This window comes from Mustelus asterias, chromosome 8, assembly GCF_964213995.1.
Source record: "Mustelus asterias chromosome 8, sMusAst1.hap1.1, whole genome shotgun sequence".
In the NCBI taxonomy this organism is placed as follows: domain Eukaryota; kingdom Metazoa; phylum Chordata; class Chondrichthyes; order Carcharhiniformes; family Triakidae; genus Mustelus; species Mustelus asterias.
The window spans coordinates 5,946,684-5,954,659 of record NC_135808.1 but is presented as its reverse complement, the minus strand read 5'-3'; positions in this window follow the sequence as shown (position 1 = coordinate 5,954,659).

Here is a 7,976-nt window from a genome sequence, read left to right as displayed (position 1 = left end):
AGCGGAGGAGGCTGAGGGGAGACTTAATAGAGGTGTATAAAATGATGAAGGGGATAGATAGAGTGAACGTTCAAAGACTATTTCCTCGGGTGGATGGAGCTATTACAAGGGGGCATAACTATAGGGTTCGTGGTGGGAGATACAGGACGGATATCAGAGGTAGGTTCTTTACGCAGAGAGTGGTTGGGGTGTGGAATGGACTGCCTGCAGTGATAGTGGAGTCAGACACTTTAGAAACATTTAAGCGGTTATTGGATAGGCACATGGAGCACACCAGGATGATAGGGAGTGGGATAGCTTGATCTTGGTTTCAGATAAAGCTCGGCACAACATCGTGGGCCGAAGGGCCTGTTCTGTGCTGTACTGTTCTATGTTCTATGTTTAGATGGCAGGCGTGTTTTCAGTTGATTAACCAGCTGTTAATTAAATATATTCCCGATGCTGCCCACAAAATAATCATTAAAATAATTGTCAAAATTTGATATTGAGCCACAGAAAAATATATAATTAGCATATCGAAAAACAGTGTCAATCTTAATATTTAAAGAGTATCTTAAAGGAGGGGAGAGAAGTCGGGAGGTTTTGTGGAACAGCGGCCTTAGGGCCGGGACAGCTGAAGGCACAACCACCAATGTTGGAGCAAAGGGAATCGGCAAGAGGCAGAATTGGAGAAGCTCAGAGATCTTAGAAAGTTGGAGGAGTTTATAACGATAGGGAGCAGCGAGGTCAAGGGAGGTGATTTGAACACAAGGATGTGTTGCGGGAGCTGGATATATAATCACTCACAATTCATACGTCACGCGCACCCAAACCCGTGTCCCCTTTACAAATACAGACAACATTCAGAAAACATTGAAATAGATGGGAATAGCCTCACAATACATAGCCTCACAACACAGATGAAGGAGAGTTCTCCCCCCATCAGGTGAAGGAACAGCGCTCAGAAAGCTCGTGATTCCAAGTAAACCTGTTGGACTTTAACCTGGTGTTGTGAGACTTCTTAATGTGTCCACCCCAGTCCAACGCCGGCATCTCCACACCTTATTTCTCATTTTGACTCGAAGGAAATAATCACACCAGACAATCACCTTCAGACATTTCAAACAGTCTTATTGAGTTTTGTGTATCGGTAACTCTGGGATTTCTTGATCGTTAGAATCTCAATTCCCTTTAACTTCCGGATGTTGTTTTTTTCATTGTTTTTGGGATCCTTTCTTCTTCCCTGAGATCTCCGAGTAAAATGTTTCTCGGTGAAATCCTGGTGCATTTTAATCAGCAGGAAGCGACTCGTCATTCTGTCCGTCTCTTCCAGCAGGACGCGTCTTGTCAGTTTCACAAAACAGCTTCAGTTCTTCCCGATAATTCCCACCTTTCATTTCCTTGTGGAATTCAGATTTAATTTACCAGGTTTATTTTGTCTGAGTCTCCATGTCAGAGGAAACATCCTCCCAGCATTTACCCTGACAAACCCCTGAAGAATTTGAGATGTTTAAATTAGATAATCTTTCATTTTCTCATCTCTACGAATTATAATTACAATAATAACAAAATTATCTCCTGATAAAAATCCGCCAGAATTTTTTTTCTTGAATCTCCTTTGCACTCCTGCAAATACACCTTTATCCTTCAATTCTAGCCTCCAGAACTGTAAACAGTAGTAACAGTTGCCCACTCACCAAGGCCCTTTATAGGATCATAGAATAGAATCACAGAATCCCTCCAATGCAGAAGGAGACTGGTCGGCCCACTGAACGCTTACGTATTTACCCTACTGATCACACACTAGGGGCAAATTCACATAGCCAATCAACCTAACCCTCACATCTTTGGAGTATGGGAGGAAAACAAAGCACTTTGAGGAAACCCACGCAGACACAGGGAGAATGTGCAGATTCCACACAGACACCCGGAATCGAAACCGGGTCCCTGGCGTTTTGAAGCAGCAGCACTAACCACTGTGCCACCGTGCCTCTATCGCTTTACAGTGAGAATTCTTTAATATTCCAATCCCTTGGTAATAGGCCGAAAGAGTTAACTGACCCGAGTCAACAATTTAAAATATAAAGGAATACTTTAGGTGGGAAACACGATGTTCGTGATTGATTTTTTTGGTGCGGTGTCTCTGAGACGCTCTGTTGAGTCTAAGGAGGTTTGTAGAGTGAGTTGACCCTCACATCATTTTGCCCGGCAGAGGGAATCCCATTACGATATTGGCTGGAGTACCAGACAACCCAGGAACCCAGGCGGGAGTAACTGTGACTCTTGCGCGGATCTTCCCGGAGTGTCAGTTCTGGCGAGTTGCCTCTGTGGCGTTTGCTCCTGTTTCTGGCGACAGTCGCGCCTCCTCGTTGGTAAATTCAGTAATCCGCTACTGAGGGACTAAACGGCGACGAAAAAGTACGAGACGGTCGTGATCTGCGTGGAGCAGAGACTTAGTCGCAAGATGGTATGAAAGAATGGAAATCCCGTTGTTGATGGATCAGAGCGGCTGGGATGCGTCCCGGATAAACAACCTCCCCGCAGTTGCGTCTGTGGCAGCGCAATGTGCAAAATGTCAATGTCACCTCCACACATTTTGTAGCTCTCCGGAACTACAAAACCGTGGGGCGGCACGGTCGCACAGTGGTTAGCACTGCTGCTTCACAGCTCCAGGGACCTGGGTTCAATTCCCGGCTTGGGTCACTGTCTGTGTGGAGTTTGCACATTCTCCCCGTGTCTGCGTGGGTTTCCTCCGGGTGCTCCGGTTTCCTCCCACAGTCCAAAGATGTGCGGGTTAGGTTGATTGGCCATGCTAAAAATTGCCCCTTAGTGTCCTGGGATGCGTAGATTAGAGGGATTAGTGGGTAAAATATGTAGGGGTAGGGCCTGGGTGGGATTGTGGTCGGTGCAGACTCGATGGGCCGAATGGCCTCTTTCTGTACTGTAGGGTTTCTATGATTTCTATGATTTCTAGTAACAAGATCGTCCGCAACTCCAACCCAAGAGGAGACCTTGAGACCCCCGCCATTGCTACCTGCCCTGTTGGCAGCTGAGTTCGGGTCCCAGAACAGAAGAGCAGCCAACCCAGTAGCTGTTGGGTCGAAGCTGTTTTAGAAGAGACGGAGTGGACGGCCCGTCCACCGGAAAATACGACCTTTGTAACAACACAAACCTTCTATAAGAATAAATATTGTGTTTCCAGCAAGAGAACGGAAACTCCGGCCAATGAAGCGGCAATTGACACAAATGGAGAAACATCCGAGACGACCACCTTCATGGAAGGGGTCACTGTCGAGCCGACTTATGACAGAGCATCAGTCAGAGAGGTGATCACCCATTACCCCATTGATGGGTTGATCTGCAGCTCCTGTAACACCCTCTTTCCCACGATCGGCTTCTCCAGCATCCACATGACCAAAGTGCCCCAGGTTATAAACATCAGAACCAGGTGTTGGCGCTGTGGCAAAACAGGAGAATATCAATCCATTGCCTGCCACTGTCCTCAGTGTAGCGGAGAGAGACAACCTGTAGCAGTCGGGGAATAGCAATGCAGCGAGTGCGAACTCAGCTTCACCACCAGGTCTAGGCTTAGCCAGCACGACAGGCAGAGACATGTCGCTTTGCGCAACCAGAAGCGCCTGGAAGCGCCTCAGGTCAAATCTAAACCAGGGAGCTGTGCCCATAAGTGGACCCCGGAGCAAGTTACACTCCTGAGGGAACGAGAGCCGAGATTTGTAGGATGCCGGTACACCAATAAGGAAATCGCAAGCATCCTTCAAATTAAAGCACCCAAACAAATCTCCGACAAATAAATAAACTAATGCAGCATTCCAAATGAAATCATCTCGCCTCAGTAACAGCTTACTTTTTCGAAGTAAGCTCTATCCTGCAATGTGAACCCTAACAAGGGGGCGACCAAACGCTATCAGATCATGTCAGTGATGAGAGGTACCAAAAAAAAACCATCGCCCACATTTCTGGTTGCTGCCCGTTTGTAAAGAACGCAAGAATTAAACACCACAACAAGGGATTCCAACAACTTCACCGGTTTGTCAATACGTACTGCTGAACATCTTACAAGGAGCCAAGGCTAATGGCCAAGGAGGGCTCCTTATGGAAATCTGACAAAATACCCACGGTAGATCAGAGAGTTGCAGTGGTGGGTGTCACAGTACGATACGAAGACGACTACAAGGTACTTGATTTGTGTGGGACGAAAAACGGCACAAATACAGCCATCTGGGATCGGAGGTGAAGGAATTGCCGGGAGGTTCTGAGCCTGAGAACTTGGGCTTTGTGCTGAGCGCGAGAGGGAAATGGCTGGAAATGAATAACGCCTGAGCAACACTCCTCAATATCGAGAAATACAAACCACTCGCCCAGCAAATATCCAGGCTCACCACATCTTTGACACTTGAAATGTTGCAAATTCTTAGCGACAAGTGAGTGAACTGGAGTTCCATTCAAAAGCCCAGCCTTTGGCTGGAGGGAGAGGCCGACCCTTGGTGCAGGGCGCGGCTCCAAAAGAAGACAAGTATAGTGGGTACCGTCACAGGGTGCAGAAAATGGTGACAGAAAAAGAGGAATGAAATGTACATAAATATAAAAAGCTAAAAAAAAGGATGGCGGATAATTCACAGAGCATGGTGATAATTTCCCAAGTTGTGCAGGAATTAATATGTCTCTCGAATGCAGTGAACACATGGTGGTGGGAACTATAACCTCGCACATATCAAATGATGAATTAAAAGGATATGTCCTCGGACTCTAATCAGAACCTTTCCCAGTCTCACGCTTCCCCGAATTGGAAGTAGCTGACAGGAGCTTTCCCAAAAAAATATGAATATTCTCAATTAATTGGCTGTCCCCCAGTTAACTCCCCGCTTCAATTAACATCGGCACCAGGCCGGTGGCAATGCTGAAGATTTCAAAATATCGATGAGAGACGTAAAGACTCGGATAAAGCACTCGTGGGAGTGTTTCAAAATAGCAGATTGGAATTGACTTGTCCAAACCAGAGGCTGGTCACGAAGGCTGACAGTGATCCTGTTTATTTCCTGACTTCACCAATCACTTGACTCCCAACATTACTGAACTGAAGTAGATCTGTTAGAACTATACCACTTTGATGTCAATCATATTCTTGTAGTTGAAATCAAATCCAGTTAAATGTTGCAACACATATCAAAGTTTACACATTAATGTAAAATCATACATAATTGTGGATTTTAGTGTGGAACTTTCCAGTTAATCTTTCCCAGTGGTGTTCATGGAAAGTTTAAACAAGGGAATTGAATGAAATCAGTTTTCGAAGGGCAATGGATTAGGTCCCAGTAACCGAATGCATGAAAATCTTTGGATGATCCAGCACGGAGGAGACCATTCGGCCCATTGTGTCTGTGAACCTTCAAAGACAGCCAACCCCTACTTCTTGGACCGTTTTTAACAGGGAATTCTTTCCTGCAGCACTGAGATCCTGTCAGCAGGTGGCAGCGGTGCGCTTTGTAACAACGAAAGACTTGCGTTCGCACAGAATCTCAATCCATCCCACAAACATTTTGATTTTTCGATTTGATTTGATTTATTATTGTCACATGTATTAAGAGTGAAAAGTATTGTTTCTTGCGCGCTATACAGACAAAACATACTGTTCATAGAGAAGGAAACGAGAGAGTGCAGAATGTAGTGTTACAGTTATAGTTAGGGTGTAGAGAAAGATCAACTTAATGCAAGGTAGGTACATTCAAAAGCCTGACAGCAGCAGGGAAGAAGCTGTTCTTGAGTCGGTTGGGACGTGACCTCAGACTTTTGTATCTTTTTCCCGAAGGAAGAAGGTGGAAGAGAGAATGTCCCGGGTGCGTGAGGTCCTTAATTATGCTGGCTACTTTGCCGATGCAGCAGGAAGTGTAGACAGAGTCAATGAATGGGAGGCTGGTTTGCGTGATAGATTGAGCTACATTCACGACCTTTTGTAGTTCCTTGCGGTCTTGGGCAGAGCAGGAGCCATACCAAGCTGTGATACAATCAGAAAAAATGCTTTCTATGGTGCATCTGTAAAAGTTGGTGAGAGTCGTAGCTGACATGCCAAATTTCCTTAGTCTTTTGAGAAAGTAGAGGCGTTGGTGGGCTTTCTTAACTATAGTGTCGGCATGGGGAGACCAGGACAGGTTGTTGGTGGTCTGAGCACTTAAAATATTGAAGCTCTCGACACTTTCTACTTTGTCCCCATTGATGTAGACAGGGGCATGTTCTCCTTTACGTTTCTTGAAGTCGATCACAATCTCCTTTTCTTTGTTGACATTGAGGGAAAGATTATTGTTGCCACACCAGTTCACCAGATTCTCTATCTCATTCCTGTACTCTGTCTCGTCATTGTTTGAGATCCGACCCACTCCGGTGGTGTCATCAGCAAGCTTGAAAATCGAATTGGAGGGGAATTTGGCCGCACAGTCATAGGTGTATAAGGAGTATAGTAGGGGGCTGAGATCACAGCCTTGTGAGGCACCGGTGTTGAGGATGATCATAGAGGAGGTGTTGTTGCCTATCCTTACTGATTGTGGTCTGTGAACTTCAGGATCCAGTCGCAGAGGGAGGTGCTGAGGCCCAGGCCACAGAGTTTTTAGATGAGTAACTGCATCCGCAATGAATCACTCACAAGAACAGGAGCCGCCACTAGGTGGGAGATGGTCACAAATGACACAAACTTCCCAGATTTTCCTTGTGTTGGAATGAATGTCAGTAAATTTCGCTGGGCTGTGTAAGGGTTGTCCATGTTCCCCAGGCCAGATTGAGGATTTGTTTAACACCCAGGCAGTAAAAATAAAACCCAATGTTCAATGCTGTCAGATATATGAAACATTTTACACTAGAATCACAAACAATATCTCTGCAACGACACAAAACATTTACTTCCAATCCACATTAATATCTGCTCTTACTCCTGCTGCCTTTACGCTATATTTTACCTACTTTACTAAAATATCTGTTGATACATCAGATGTATCCTAAAATTTCACAGCCTGTGCACTTCCGTGCTGGATTAGCACGAGTGTAGGGGAAAATTCTTCAAATTCAATCCCAATAGGATTTCGTTTCACCCCCTCCCATTTCCCATTGGTCTGTCCCACAGTCCTGCCCCCACACCTTGGGATGTGTTTCCTATTTATCAGGAACTGGGAGGGCAGCACTGTTTGAGACATCAATACACATACCTCAAAATCCCCGAGACTGAGTTTGAATAACTCTGGATTTTTCTATTTCCGAAAATGAGCTCGATTTTCTCAAACAAGCACAAAACAAGCTCCGGGTACATTGTGTGCGGTTTAAAGTCACCGTGTAATTCAAGCCTCCCTGTCAATGTATCAACTCTCTCTCCCTGAACCACTCCATGTGACAGCGAGTTCCACATTCTCACCACTCTCTGTGTGAAGAAACTCCACCGAATATTGGAGGAGCGATTCCACTTCAAACATTCTCTCATCTGTTAAAAGCAAATTACTGCGGATGCTGGAATCAGACGAAGAGACATCCAGACTCGAAACGTTAGCTCTGTTCTCTCTCCACAGATGCTGACAGGCGTGCTGACCTGTATTTGCTCCGTCATCAGTTGATGTTTCTCTGGGTCAGGGTTCCGGGGAGGAATCCATAAATATATATAAAACCGCAAGATATTCTTTCTAGAAAATAAACCAAACTTCACAGATCGAACCCTCTAAATATCTTCCCGATACCTGCTGTGTAAAATGTCTCCTTGACAAATACTATAAGTATTTGATGTTTTAATGTGAGCGGCTGCAGTCATGAACACAATTCAATCGGCAGCGAGTTCAGACTGGAGAAAAATGCAGTGGAATCGCGATCCCGCTCATCGCGACCTCCTCCCTCCCTCACGCTCTCCCTCTTTCTACTGTCAACATTCCCTGAAGCCCAATCCACCCTTGGCAGGGTTCAAAGATTTCCCTCCGTCAACCTTTAGACCGCGCCAGTTTTTATCTCCA